This window comes from Nicotiana tomentosiformis, chromosome 5 (genome assembly GCF_000390325.3).
Source record: "Nicotiana tomentosiformis chromosome 5, ASM39032v3, whole genome shotgun sequence".
Lineage (NCBI taxonomy): Eukaryota > Viridiplantae > Streptophyta > Magnoliopsida > Solanales > Solanaceae > Nicotiana > Nicotiana tomentosiformis.
In genome coordinates this window covers 91341873-91358070 of record NC_090816.1, presented here as the reverse complement: position 1 = coordinate 91358070, position 16198 = coordinate 91341873, and the positions used below count along the sequence as shown (strand labels likewise).

Genomic DNA, 16198 nt, shown 5'->3' with positions numbered 1-16198 from the left:
TCTTGTTATACCCTTTTGCAGTCATAATTACTATGCAATCACTTAATCTTTCCAAGTCCAAACTTATTAACAAGACATGAGAATTTAATTTGTCCCAAAATTTAACAACGTGAAAGATCCTTCAAAACATTCATACTCGAGACTGTACGTCACATCAAATTGAAAATTAAGCACCCAATGGCCTTTCCTTTACATTTCAAGGAAAGACTTCTCATCATATTCAAATCATCTTAACACATCCCGCGGTCACATCATACCCATCACACAGCCATTCCACTGCTCATCGAGCCAAAAATTCCACTCGTAGGGTCATTACCGGACATATGAGTCCAATTGTACAAGTTACAACTGAAGCTATCGAGCCAAAGCTGTGGTCTAAACCTCGCCTCATGTCCTCCAAACTAGCCTATCACTAAAACGTATAATACACATCTCGAACCTCATTCATAGAATCACAAGCCGATGATGTACAGCTGATACCAAGCGCTCATGTGCGCATACGAATATGTGGAAGGAATTCAAAGAGTTATATTTCAAGCTAAATCAATTTCGCACGATAAAGAAAGAAAGATGGGAAATTATCCTAAATGCCTTGTAGCCTCTTAAAGAGAAGTATGGACGTCATCATACCGATCCACAAGACTCTACTAGACACTTGCTCATGACTTGTAGAACCTATGAATCTAGAGCTCTGATACTACCTTTGTCACGACCCAAAATCCAACTAGTCGTGATGACACCTAACTCAACCCGTTAGGTAAGCCAATTATTCACTATCCAATTCCAATGTAATTTAACAAAACAATTAAGTAAAAGAAAATAACTAAATCTTATACATTTCCCAAGAACTGGTAGTAAAAATCATGAGCTTCTAAGAATAGATGTTTACGAAGCTGGTATGAAATTAATACATCATCTTTTTGAAAAGTACATAAACAGAGTTTTATGAATCTAAGGCTACCATGAACAAGAGGCAGCTATAACCGGAACGCAAATACATCTTCAAATCCCGCTCCCATCGAACACAGCAACATCAGCAGCCAACATCTGCATGCAAGATACATAGTAGTATCAATATATCCGACCCCATATACTGAGTAAGTAACAAACCTAACCTTAGGTTGAAAGTAGTGACGAGCTTATACCAAAGTCGGGTCCAAAACCAATAGTCCACAACAGTCCATAACCACGTAAAGCAAATAATACAAGAAGTAACTCAGACATAAAATGCTCAGCTAAATCATGATTTCAAAAAATAGTTTTTCCTTTCAAGTACAATAGTGAAAACCCAAATTCTTTTACCGAAGTTGCCAAAAATGTGAATAATTTGAAAACAATAATTTTTCAAAAATTCTTTCAATAATAAATAAGATGGTTCATTTTCTTCTAGATAACCAGTGTAAAACAAATGCATCACTATGCCCATCTATCAACATGTGTGAGAAATCATGAATGATGTGATACTGTACAGCATGAGAAAAATACATCTCTATGCCTGTATGTCATGTGTGCATGTCAATGCGATGCAACTCAGTGATAAAATCATATGCATACTCTCAGAGTATCATTTCACTCAATCCTCCCAGTTACTCAGTCTTCACAGTCACTTAGTCCTCACAGTCACTCAGTCCTCCCAATCGCTCGGCACTCGCACTCGGTACTCGCACTTAGTAGGTACCTGCGCTCACTGGGGTGTGTACAGACTCCGGAGGGGCTCCTTCAGCCCAAGCGCTATAATCTGCACGGATAACTCGCGTGCTATAGTATCAATATCTGTATCTGCACGGACAACTCACATGCTATAATAAAGCCTAAAAGGCCTGCTGCACGCGGGCAATCTCGATCCACATAATAATAAAGTATATAAAGACAATATGACCTGTTGCGGCGTGCATCCTGATCCCATAATTATCCTTACAATCAACCCTCCGGCCTCACTCAGTCATCAATCTCTCCAGTCTCTCTCTCATGGGCTCACAATGTCATAAAAATAGCCCGAAAATGATGATATGGTGTATCAATAAATAACAACAGAGATTGAGATATGATATGTAATGACATGAATATGACTGAGTATGAATTTTCAATTTAAAACAAATAATTCACAGTAATATGACCTCTGTGGGTCCCAATAATACTGGCACATAGCCTCAACATGATTTTTAATATGATTCTCAGCTCAATTTTTTTAACATAAAACTATATAGAAAATGCCAAGATTATTTGACTACAAAATTTCACGAAAACAATTATGTTACAATTTCCATAGTGCACGCACACACGCCCATCACCTAGCATGTGCGTCACCTCCCAACAATTCACATAATATATATATTCAGGGTTCATACCCTCACCTCCAAGATTAGAAGAGTTACTTACCTCAACCCGTGTAATTATTTATTCCGCTATACCCTTTTCACGAGAATTGGTCTCCGAAAGCCTCGTATCTAACCAGAATTAATTCGATTCAATCAATACCAATTATTGTAATTAATTCCATAAGGAAATACTAATTTCTTCAATAAAATTCAAAACTAACTCAAAAATCCCCACGTCTCGGAACCCGACAAAAGTTATAAAATATCAACGCCCATCCAACCATGAGTCCAACCATACAAATTTTACCAAATTTCGACATCAACTCGACCCTCAAATCTTCAATTAAAGTCATTGAAGATCTTTACCATTTGCAACCCTATCTTTACCCATTTGAATTCAACAATCTTTCCATAAACCTTATTGATATGTATACATAATACTATTACACCCAAGAATCATACTCTTAATCACCCATCTTTACCCAAACTCGAAATTGAAGACTAGGGGTTAGAACCTTACCTCTTGGGTGAAGATCTTGTGATATTTCCTTGTTGGATTTCAAAGCTTGAACAAGATCTTGATGAACAAAGAACTTGAACTTCTTCCTCTCTCTAGAACACTCTCCCTTCTCTCTAAAAATGTCAGATTTTTGCTCCAAAATGAGTCCCAGAGCCTATTTATCAAAATGGGGTCGGGTTATGAAAATAAAAAAATTAACCCTCCGAAAGCAGGTCTGCGGTCGCATATTGGACCGCAGAATGGGTATGCGAGTCGCAAAATGTACTGCAAAATCGATGCCCAGAAATGGACTTCATTGGACAGGTCTGCGACCATTTTGCGGTCGCATAACTACTTCTGCGATTGCATAATGGTTCTGCGATCGCAGAATTGGTCGCAGAATCGCATTTTTCCAGCCTTTGGTAATTTGGTCATAACTTCTTGTAAGAATGTCCAAATGATGAACAGTTTGAAGATTTATAAACTAGACTCAACGTTATTGCATTTGATAAGTAATACACCATATAACACTTCGTATCCTGAGAGTTACGCTCATTTGAAAGTAGGTCTTGTGCGAACTCAATTGACTTTAGTCTATTGTGAAATTTCCAACTTCTACATTCGATACCGAAACCTATCGAATCAAGTCCGATTGACCTCAAATTTTGCACACAAGTCATAAATGATACAACGGACCTATTCCAATTTCCAGAATCAGATTTTGACCCCAATATCAAAAAGTCAACCCCCGGTCAAACTTTTCAAAAATTCAACTTTCGCCATTTCAAGCCTAATTCTACTATGGACCTCCAAATAATTTTTCGGACATGCTCCTAAGTTCAAAATAACCGTACGGAGCTATTGGAATCATCAGAATTCAATTCCGAGGTCGTTTTAATATAAGTGAGTATCCGATCAACCTTTCCAACTTAAGTTTTCAATTATGAGACTAAGTGTCTCATTTCACTCTGAAATCCTTTCGAACCCGAACCAACTAACCCGATAAGTCATAAATCATCTGTAAGTCACAAATTGAGCAGTAAATGGGGGAACATGATTGTGATACTCAAAATGACCGGTCGGGTCATTACAGTATGCCTAATAGATTGGACAATAACGAATAGTATTTGTGAAATAATAATTAGTTGATAGAATCCATGACTCGATTTTGAGTTTGATGATAGCCCTTTATGTAAGCTTATAAGTTTTCATGTGAAAACCCGGTCAGTGGATTTTGTATCTGTCACTTGAAATAATTTAAGCGAAATTATAGAGGATTTAATTTGTCGATTAAATTAAATTACCAGTGATTTAATTTAATTAACCAGTATTTGTGATCTTAACATGGGGAGTTAAAATAAGTGTTAGTGAATTTTCAAAATTCATATTGAGGAGTTTAATTGCAGTTTTTTAGTGAAATAAACTGTAATTAATTAAAGTAGAAATTAATTCATTCAATTTTTTGAATTAATGCTATAATTGGTAGCCTCTTACTATTTTTGTGGTCCCTGCTATACCTAGTAAAAACCTGAACTAACTTGGGTAAAAAGTGACTTGGGAGAAAAGTCATCCTGTAGAGTAAAGTAGGATTCTACTTGCACAAGTAGAATCCTACACATTTTTGAAGCCCTCTTTGGCTGAAAAACGGGTCTACATAGGGAAGATATTTTTCACCCAATAACTCACCTTTTAGTGTTGTATTGTTCTCGCCCACTCAAAGAAAATTCGTCATAAGGTCTTACTAGGACCATAGCAGAAAACTGTTGTCCTGAATTCTTGCTATGAGGAGGATTTGTGCAACGTTTTCAAGAGGTTAGTAATTCCTAATCTCGTAATTATACCATTTTCTAGTTTACATGTATTTGATGCCTCATTTGTATGCTTGCTTCTGCTGCGCATGTTCTAACAATTGGTATCAGACGTCGTCTTACATCTAACTAGATAATGTAATACAACATGAATAGAGTAATATTAAAACATGTTGTTTAATGATACATGTTTGGTATGATTACTCTATGTAGAAAATGTGACTGTTTTAGTTAGTATTTTAATTCTGAAATTATGGATTAATATACATATGCATAAACAGTGGTTTTATATTTAATCACAATCTGTTTTATTGTGTTTTTGTTGAATAATAGTGTTGTTTTTTAATAAAACGTGACTGTTTTGAATACTATTAGTTCTGAAGTTATGGATTAATATACGAAATTATGAACAATGGCATTTTGAACTGGTAAAATTAGTGTTGTTTTCCCCATATTTGTTCGAAATGTTTTTTATATAACACTGTAATAATATTATTTTTTTGAATTATGAAATCATGTATTAACATACATAAGTATATTATGTGATTTGAACGAGTCAAAATAATCAAAACCATAAAAAATGCCAAAAACAGAATGTTTCAAATAGGTCATGAATTTGGAATTCTGAAATTCTGTCGAACTCGGATTGACCTCAAATTTGGTAGGTTCATCGAAAACGACCCAGTGAGCAATACACATGAGCTTTGCTCATGATGTATGTCATATTTTGGGCATTCGGGGTCGTTTAGATAGGGTTTTGGCCATTTTTATATTTTTTGGAAATTGTTTTTAACAAAATATTAATTTTTTTTTAAGAAAACAGTGTTGGTAGGGTTCAATTCCCATGGTTTCCAACCATATTTCACAGTAATATAATGAATTTATATGTTGACATAGGTCTTCTTCCACATCGAATAAGTTTATTATAGATGATTGTTGTAGTTTTGCCTCTAGTTATTTGATTACTTGTATTAACTCTCCAACTGAGTTATATGTTGATTCAATGAAACTAGAGTTTATAAAAGTGATATTTACCTATCTTAAATTAACAATTTACTCTCCATCTGAGTTGGTCCTCTTTTAATTTATGGGGTAAATATCTTACATAACTCATATATTTTGCATGAATAGTTAAGTTTACCTAACAAATCTAACTGTTCGATGAGCGTGGTTATATGTGTAATGTGTTATTTTGAATTTAAATATTCTGATTACATAGAGAATGATCTATTTAATGTGAATATCTCTTAGATTAACGATGTCTTCATTCAACCCACTTACCTCAATTTTGAACCAAAACAAGTTAGAAGGACCGAATTATGTTGACTGGAAAAGGAACCTTGCTATTGTCCTAACTGCTGAAGTTTACAAATTTGTAATCATTGAGGAGTGCCCAGAAAAACTTGATGAAGATGCTACTGATGATCAGGTTAAGGCCTATGACAAATGGGTCAAGGCTGATGAGATGGCACAATATTATATTCTTGCCTCTATGGCGAATGTTTTGCAACATCAGCATCAGTCTATGGGGTCTTCTTATGACATGCTCGAAAATCTCAAAGAAATGTTCGGTGAGTAAAATCGTGCGGCTAAGCAGATAGCCATGAAAGTCCTTTTGAACAGCAAGATGGCTGAAGGATCATTAGTCAAGGATCATGTTCTGAAGATGGTGGGTCTTCTGAATGAACTGGAGGTCCTTAGAGCTATGATTGATAAGGAATCTCAAGTTGAGATGGTCCTGCAGACTCTGCCTGGCAGTTTTCAACAATTTCTCTTGAACTATAATATGAACAAAATGGATTTGTCACTGGTGAAATTGTTGAATGAATTACAAGCGGCAGAATCTATTATCAAACAACAAGCTCCAGTTGTGGAACTGAATGTTGAGAAAGCTTCGGTTTCCAAGTCAAAAGGCAGTAAGAAAAAGAAGAAGGCTCAAAAGATTTTGGCACATGGAAGTGCGGCTGGTGTGAAAAATCCCAAAGGAAAGTGATATCATTATAAGCAACCTGGGCATCACAAAAAGCAATGCCCTGCCTATCTGGCAAAGTTGAATAAGCAAAGTAATTCGAATATAAATGTCGTTGAAACTTGTTTAGCGGCTGTCTCTACCATATTTTGGTGTGTAGATTCAAGAGCCACTAATCATACATGAACCACTTTGCAGGGGTTTCAGGAAACGCGGCAGCTAAGTGAGAATGAAGTTTGCATTTTTCAAGCCAATGGCGAGACAACACCAGCTTTAGCATTAGGAGATATTAGAGTTTCGTTTAGTAGTGATAGAGTTTTAGTTTTGAAAGATGTTCTCTATGTACCTTCTATTAGAAGGAATTTGATTTCGGTTTCAAAAATAATCGATGTTGGTTATAATATTTATTTTGTTAATAACTCTGTTGTTATTAAGTTTAATAAAAGTTTTATCTACACTGCTGCTAGAGTACATGACCTTTTTATTCTTGATATATCTCCCCATGTGCTACAACAACCAAAATAATTAAATAACATTAATCTGCCACATAAAAGAAAACGTATTTCTGAATTGAGCCAAACTTATTTGTAACACTTACGTCTAGGTCATATAAATCCAAATAGGATTTCGAGATTGGTCTCTGATAGACCTTTGAGTTCATTGAAAGTAGAGTCACTGCCAACATGCGAATCCTGTTTAGAAGGTAAAATGACCAAGAGACATTTTTCCTCAAAAGGAAATAAAGTCAGCGATAAGTTAGAATTAATTCACTCTGATTTGTGTGGACCAATGAATATACAAGCAAGAGGTAGTTTTGAGTATTTTGTAAATTTCATAGATGATTACACAAAATATAGATACATTTATTTGTTGCACCGTAAGTCTGAATGCTTTGAGAAATTCAAAGAATTTAAGACGGAAACGGAGAAACGACATGATAAATATATCAAAACATTGCGATCTGATAGTAGTGGTGAATACCTTTCTACGAAATTCATTAAATACTTATCAGATTGTGGAATTACATCTCAATTATCTGCCCCAGGAATACCACAACAAAATGGTATGGCAGAAAGAAGAAATAGAACCCTTATGGAAATAGTTAGGTCAATGTTAAGTTATTCCACTTTGCCTTTTTCCTTTTGGGGATATGCTTTAGAAATAGCAAATTACATTCTAAATTTGGTTCCTTCAAAGTCAGTACCTTCAACTCCAGTAAAATTGTGGACTGGGCACAAGCCAAGTTTACGACACATTCGGGTTTGGGGTTATCCAGCACATGTGCTGAAAAGGAAAGCGAATAAATTGGAATCGAGGGCAGAAGTATGCATTTTTATTGGATATCCAAAAGGAACTAAAGGCGGTTTATTTTATTGTCCCAAAGAAAAAAAGGTAGTTGTTACGACAAATACCAGATTTTTAGAAGAGGACTATTTAATGAACCATATTCCTAGAAGTAAATTAGTTTTACAGGAATTAAGTAATGGAGTAGCTAATGAATCATCTCTGGAACGTATCCCGGAAGCCAGTATTGACATACCACTGCATTATCGTAGTGGGAGAAATGTTAATAGGCAGCAGAACGCACAAGAGTAATTTTCTGACATCTCATTACCCCAAAGTAGTAGGAGTAATATTGAGCAACCTCAGATTGTTGAGCAACCTGAAGTTGTTCTGCAGCCTGAAGTTGTTCTGCAGCCTGCACTCCAAGAAGAAGTTAATGATATCCCAACACCGCCAAGGTATGGAGGATAACATTGAGGCTTCAGTTCCGGAAAATGATGTTGTGATTCAACAACAAAATCAGACTGCACCTGTAGTGACTAGTCGTAGTGGGAGAATTATTTAAAAACATATTCGGTTTGCGCTCTTGGGAGAATCTTATGATAGAATCCCTGGAGAGCCTAATACAGAACCCCTTAATTGCGACGAAGCACTGCAGGATACAAACGCTGATAAATGGGTTGTTGCTATGAAATCTGAAATGGAGTCCATGTACTCCAATCAAGTCTAGGATCTTGTAGAGCCACCTACTGGAGTCAAACCTATTGGTTGTAGATGGATCTATAAGAAAAAGAGAAGAGTGGATGGAAAGGTGCAAACTTTTAAAGCTAGACTTATTGCAAAGGATTTACTCAAAAAGAAAGGATCTATTATCGCCAGCAGCCATGATTAAATCCATTAGGATTCTCTTATCCATTGCTGCTCAGTACGATTATGAGATTTGGAAAATGGATATCAAGACAACTTTTCTTAATGAAAATCTTGATGAGTGCATCTATATGGCACAACCAGTTGGTTTCGTAAAAAAGTGGCAATGAGCACATGTTGTGTAAATTAAAAAAAAATCCATTTATGGATTGGAACAAGCTTCTAGAGCATGGAATACTTATTTTGACACATCGATTAAAACCTTCGATTTTGATCAATGTGAAAATGAGTCTTGTGTCTATAAGAAGTGGGATGGAGATAAAGTTATATTTTTGATTTTGTACGTAGATGATATTTTGCTCATAGAAAATAATGTGAGCATGTTGAATTCAGTAAAAGAATGGTTGTCCTCGCATTTTGATATGAAAGACTTGGGACAAGCGACACATATCCTTGGGATCAAGCTTATGCGAGATCGCAAGCGAAGGATATTAGGCTTGTCCCAAACACTTTATATTGATACTATTCTCACCAGGTTTAGCATGCAAGATTCCAAGAAAGGTTTTCTTCCGTTTAGACATGGAATTTCTCTGTCAAAAGATCAGTCCCCAAAAACGACTGATGAGATAGAAAAGATGAAGGCGATCCCTTATGCTTCTGCTGTATGGAGTCTCATGCATGCTATGCTATGTACTAGACCTAATAGCTGCTTTGTTGTTGGCTTGATTAGTAAATTTCAGTCTAATCCAGGATGAAAATACTAGACTGCCATTAAACATATAATCAAGTACTTGAAAGGGACTAGGGATTATATGTTAGTTTATCACTCAGGTGATCTTGTACCCATTGGCTATACTGATTCAGATTTTCAGTCAGATAGAGATTCTAGAAAATCTACCTTAGGATATACTTTTACCTTAGGAGGTGGATCCATAAGTTGGAGGAGTATCAAGCAATCATGTGTTGCTGATTCCACCATGGAAGCCAAATATGTGGCTGCGTCTGAGGCAGCTAAAGAGGTTGTTTGGCTCGGAAACTTTCTAAAAGAGCTTAATGTAGTTCCTTCGGTTCAAGCACATATTGTACTTTATTGTGACAATAGTGGTGCAGTTGCAAACTTGAAGGAACCAAGAAGCCATAAAAGGAATAAGCATATTGAGCGTAAATATCATTTAATTCGTGACATAACTCAGAGAGGTGATGTAAAAGTGTTGAAGATTGCGTCAGATGACAATTTGGCAGACCTGTTTACAAAGAGCTTGTCACATAAGATTTTTGACAAGCATGTAGAAAGGATGGGTGTTAGAGTTATAAACGCATGGTTATGAGTCTAAGTGGGAGATTGTTGAGTTATACTATTAACCATGCAGTTTAGACATAGTATTGTATTTTATACTTTATGGAATAATTATTTATTTAATTTATTCAATTCAATAAAATACTATTTTAATTAGATCATTTGTTACATGTGTGTCCTTTAGTTATGTAGTAGACAATTTAGTGTATGGAGTTTTAGCTCATGCACAGAAGATTAAATTGTCGGTTCTCATAATTAACAAACTATGTTCACAATCGAAGATTTTATTGGAAAAAATATCTTGATGATTGTAGCACAAGATTATAGTATAATTTGTCTTGATTATGGGAGTGATTTTACTCCGACTTCTTGTGCTAGTATACTTAGTGTATATTGAACGGACCAAGTAGAGAAAATATATTTTTGTACTGAATATATATTGAATATTTTCTCTAATTTATTAAATGAGCTTATACTCCTAATCTTGAGATTATTATGATCAATGTGATTTATTTATTATTTTAATTTATCAAAAGGTACAACTCTATTCAGAGTTAGTGTATGCCTAATAGATTGGACAATAACGAATAGCATTTGTGAAATAATAATTAGTTGATAGAATCCATGACTCGGTTTTGAGTTTGATGATACCCCTTTATGTAAGCTTATAAGTTTTCATGTGAAAACCCGGACGGTGTATTTTGTATCAGTCACATGACATAGTTTAAGCGAAATTATAGAGAATTTAATTAGTTGATTAAATTAAATTATCAGTGATTTAATTTAATTAACTTGTATTTGTGATCTTAACACGGGGAGTTAAAATAAGTGTTAGTGAATTTTCGAAATTCATATTGAGGAGTTCAATTGCAGTTTTTTAGTGGAATAAACTGTAATTAATTATAGTAGGAATTAATTCATTCAAATTTTCGAATTAATGCTATAATTGGTAGCCTCCTACTATTTCTGTGGTCCCTGCTATACCTAGTAAAAACCTGGACTGTCTTGGGTAAAAAGTGACTTGAAAGAAACGTCATCCTGTAGAGTTAGAGTAGGATTCTACCAGCTCTCGAATAAGTACAGAATGAGCAAATTTCACTAGTGAAATATAAGGAAACTATAACACAAGTGCTACTAAAAGCCTAATAAAAAAATTTAAGTAGCAAATTGGAAAATTCGCGGTTAAAAAAATTATATTCGTTCAGTAGTATTTACATCAAGCTAAATAATTTAATCTCAGTGGTTATAAATTAAAGTGAGAATTGACACATATCGCTCAAAGTATGCATGGTTAAAGTATAAATATGTTTATAAAAGATAGACATCTTCCACTTTGCATTGAGAGGTCCCTTTTTCATTGGGTAAAAGAGAGCTTGTTTAAATAAAGAATGAAGTTATAAACTTACCTAAGTTCCAAGCATATTGACTCAACGTGAGTGTCTTTCCATCGGGACTTACTCGAAAAGGGCCAATTTCCTCAGAGGTTCCATATGCAATGGAGGAGCAACCAGGCCCATCATTCAGCCACAAAACAAGAGGCTTTCTGTTGGGCTTCTTTCTAGCTGGAGCTTCAGTCAACAAGTAGAATAAGGCCCGGCCCGTAGCCACGTCTACCGCAATGCGGGTCTTACAAAAAAAGATTAGGTTATTTCGAAAAATATATTCAACCAAATGTAGCCGGAGTATTGAGAGAAGGTGACATTTTCCGGCTGCCCCGGAAGCCTTACGATCCCATCTCTCTCTCTTATTGTTTTGGAACTCCGGTAGTAGTGGTGGCGGACGCCGTGGCGACAACGACAAAGGCAAGCCATAACGTAGCAAAGCCCATAATAGGGGCGAGAGAGCAAGGAACGCTATAGAACTTGTCCCTCATTGTCACCTAAATCAAGTTAAATTTAGTCTAGAGTCCTGAATACTTAGCTTATAGGATGAGAAGTTAATTATTGGTTTCAATATATATGTAGAATAGGACCTAAGAAGTCTTCTCCAAACAATTATTCTATATAAGATTTAGAAAGATGATCACTGAAATTAATGGTTCAATTCACATGCATTTGTCATATTATGGGCATGTGGATTAAAAAGAGAAATAGTACGTAGGTGTTACTTGATTAAGAAGCAAAGTCAAAATTGCTGACTCTATGATTTCCACCTGTTTAACATATTATTGTTGGATCCTTGAATTGATAAAACTGGTTAGCAATATACCCTTACCAAACAATTAAACTACTCCCTCCGTTCACTTTTAGCTGTAAGTATTCAAAAAATAAATTTTTATTTTTACTTGTCACTTTTCACGTATCAAAAAAAAAATAATTTATTTTTCCTATTTTGCCCTTAGCATTAATTACTCATTCCAAATCCATTAAGACTATACACCACTTTCGATTTCTGCTAATTCTATTCTTGTTGTACCATGTACATGACGATTAATATGAGTATCATGGTAAATGATGCACTTTATTTATTATTTTTTAAGGGGTATGCAAAGTCAATAGTGAACAAGTAAGAGTGAACTGAGGGAGTAGTACCTAGGAATGGCAATGGGGCGGGTGCGGGGCGGATTTGGATGAACCCGCAAAACTTTCAACCTGCCCCGTCCCGCATAGCATTTATATCTGTTTCTAACCCGCCCCGCCCCGCATCAAGTCTTCTTTTCTTTCTTTCTTTTTTTCCTTTTTCATTTTGTTATTTTTTTCTGTATTTCTTCTTTGCTTTTCGTTTTTTTGCTTTGTTTCGTTCTAAACGACGTGTGTCTAACAAAAAAGAATTTGTTAATTATTACTGGAAATCATTCTCCTATAAAAATATTCAAACTATTATGCCATATTTAATTAGGTAGCAGGCCCTTATAAAAGTTAATTGTAAATAGAAAGAATAGATTATGCAACTTCAGTTTTGTATTTAGCGTGTACCAGGAGAAATACATTTCCACCCGCAACCACTAAAATTTGAAAATTTTCCATTTAAACCTTTTCGCACCCGCCCTGTCCCGCCCCATTGTCATCCCTCCCTGGTACCAATAATTCGTTCACTAAGTTTCAAAGTAAACACTAAAGAACATACTATGAGACATGCAAGTAATCTTTCAATTATTTATTCATATAGGTCTTTAAAGTTGGTGTGAATCGGATGAATCTCATATATTTTTTAATCGAAAAAATAATATAATCCTATTATCTCATAATACTCATGAACCAAATTACAATTGTTCGTGTAATCTTAATCCAGTCCTATCTTATTTCACAATATGGGTTAAAGAAAAAGTATACGATTGCCCATAGAGTTGGTCTACCTATTATTTATACTCTACTACGGTTTTGGAAAAAAAAATCATTTAGTTCACCCAAAGTCATTTAGCGTAGTCACTCTGATGATTTTTTTAATTATAAACTATCTTTTAGAGAACAAAATTTAATATTCTCTTCAATATTGTACATACAAAGAGTGGAGTGATACACTTAAAAGAATCCAAGTACGCTATTTTCATTCTCTTATTATATCAATAAAGGATCGTACAATAATGCATGCAATGGGATCTTCACAAAGTATAAAAATTGAAATCGCGTTATACAATGTTTTGCTTGATTTGATAGATTATTTCTTTTATTTTCTAATTATTTTATCTTTTAAATACGGAACACTAATATTGCTAGGGTAGATACACATATTACCTTAAATCTAACAAGCCGAGTTGGTGAGTTGGTCCAAGTGGCCTGAAAAAAAAATCGAACTTAAAATCTTTTTTGGAGATATTCATTTTTCTGGAGAGATAAATAAGATTCAGCGTTTTGATACCATCGGGAATAGGAAAAAGAAATTCCAAGGAATCCAAAAAACACAAAATTGGATCTATGTCCAATGGATTACACCTAATAAGAAAAAACTTTTTGTTTTAGTTTAGCATGTTGTCACAAACTCTATGAAATAAGGAAATGGTATAAATTTAGCAACCCTTTAGAAAATACACGACAGTTCGTCTAAAAATCAACTAGAGTGATATTTTAATACTCCCTCCGTTCACTTTTCTTTGATACGTTTTGACTTTTCACGTCCCTTAAGAAATAATAAATGAAGTGCCTAATTTACCATGATACCCATATTAATTGATGCATATTTTATTGGATTTGAGAAAATGATTTGAAATGAGTAATAAATACTGTGGGTATAACAGGAAAAAAAAATATCTTCTCTTGATATACGTAAAGTGACAAGTAAAAATAAAAATATATTTTTAATATACATGTAAAATAAAAGTGAACGGAGGGAGTAGTTATCAACATCATTAATTGTTAATTATGGTCAAACAGTGGGAACTTAGTACACCACTAACCTCCATACTGCAATGAAATTTGACGAAAATTCCTCATTAAATAATTCTTACTTCATTAATTAAAGTTTAGGCGATTGAAAATTCAAAGTTGTGCTCTCCGATGTCAAAGTGTTGTTACATTTATGTCGTAAGTTGTAACTGGCATCGGCATGATTACTGTTGTTATCATTATTTTCTTAAAGCAATATAACAAGAAATACAAATAAATATATATATATTAGAATTAACAAAACGAAAAGGGAAAAAGAGTTGGTGTGATTCGGCAAACATAACATTTCTCTTTGCTGAATTGGGGTCTCATCCCTCTACGGATGGTTGACTTCCCTGTAAATTTCTCTCGTGACATTAATTATAAATTAAAATGGCAATTGTTCTTATTTTAGGGATACTAAATCGATCGGCTGAAACTAATTATATTTAGCTAAAAAATGTATATAATATACACATATACAAAAAACAATATTGACAGCTACTCTTTCCGTTTCAATTTATGTGAACCTATTTTCCTCTTAGTCCGTGACAAAAAGAATGACCCATTTCCTTATTTGGCAATAATTTACCTTTATGCAATGATTTATAGCCAAACAAAATATATATGCCTCATTTTACACCACTTGTTCAAAAGTCTTCTCTCTTTTCTTAAACTCCGTGCTCAGTCAAATGAGTTCACATAAATTGAAATGGAGGGAGTATTATTTTTGGGAGCGGCTAAAAGTATACATTTATCTTTATTTATTTTATTACTCCCTCATGTCTCAAACATTAACTGTCATGAAAAACTGATACTTATTTCAAAAGATTTGAAATCTTACAAAAAACAAGAAGTCATTTATTGCTTCTTTTTCCCAAACCTAGTCTCACTCGTTCAACTTATGTATAAAATATGCATAAGTGAGAGCATTGTTGATCCTCTTTTATGTAAAAAATAAGGAAAAAGAAGAACGCAACAGAGCTTAATGCAAGTGAAACCTGAAGCCTAATGAGAAAGAACATTAAAGTATATATTACTATTACTATGACTAAGAGCTCTAAATGTAAGATATAATGCATCCTTTGTCTGACCATGTGGATGTGAGATTTCCCAAACCATATTTTTCTGTCAATTAATTAATTTCTATAATTAATAAAGCACCATGAATTCTCCTCTAAGGAGCAATTAAAGTTGGCATGTGATATCATCGACACTCTGCTTAAAGTCTTCTCCTTGCTTTTAGACTAAGATTTTAGAGTCACCGCATTGGCAACTCTCAGAGCCCATTTCCAGTTCTAATATCCCACCTTGTTGGGAAATAGTAGTAGTACTCCTTCCATTTTAATTCATATGATAGTAAATTTTACTTGATATAAAGTCTAACATATTGAAAGAAATTATTTTGAAAATACTGATTAATTACAATGCTAATAAAATACTAGGAAAGCATATTTGAGAATGTCTACATACAGTGGATGCCCCAATTTTGTGGAAAACCGACTTCTTATGACCAATACAATCTGATAAAAGAAAATGACTTTACAAAATTCTTGTATGTTATCTCAATCTCATGTGTTAAAGTCTAACATTTTGTAATAGGTCGTAATATGGAGCCCAACTCTGTACGTCATAGGTATCCACACCTACTGATTGGGCTTACATCTGAACCAATTCCAAAAAGGAGCCCATTGTCCTGGGCTTTACGACATCTATAATGGACAAGGCCCAAAGCCATCACGTAGCAGAAACAGTAAAACTCAAATGTGAATAAAGACAATATAGACAAGGATTTTCTAGGAGGAAGTGCACAAATACCCGATTTTGGCGCCACTATTTACGTTATATCTTAAGT

General features: G+C 34.5%; 1 long non-coding RNA gene across 1 annotated transcript; it reads right to left on the bottom strand.

Moving 5' to 3' along the window:
• Positions 1-810: 810 nt before the first annotated feature.
• LOC138891816 (uncharacterized) lies at positions 811-11947 on the bottom strand. Its single transcript, XR_011408146.1, has 2 exons — positions 11449-11947; positions 811-1047 (listed from the first exon to the last, which is right to left on the bottom strand). It is a non-coding gene; the product is annotated as an uncharacterized lncRNA (long non-coding RNA).
• Between the last annotated feature and the right edge of the window lie 4251 nt (positions 11948-16198).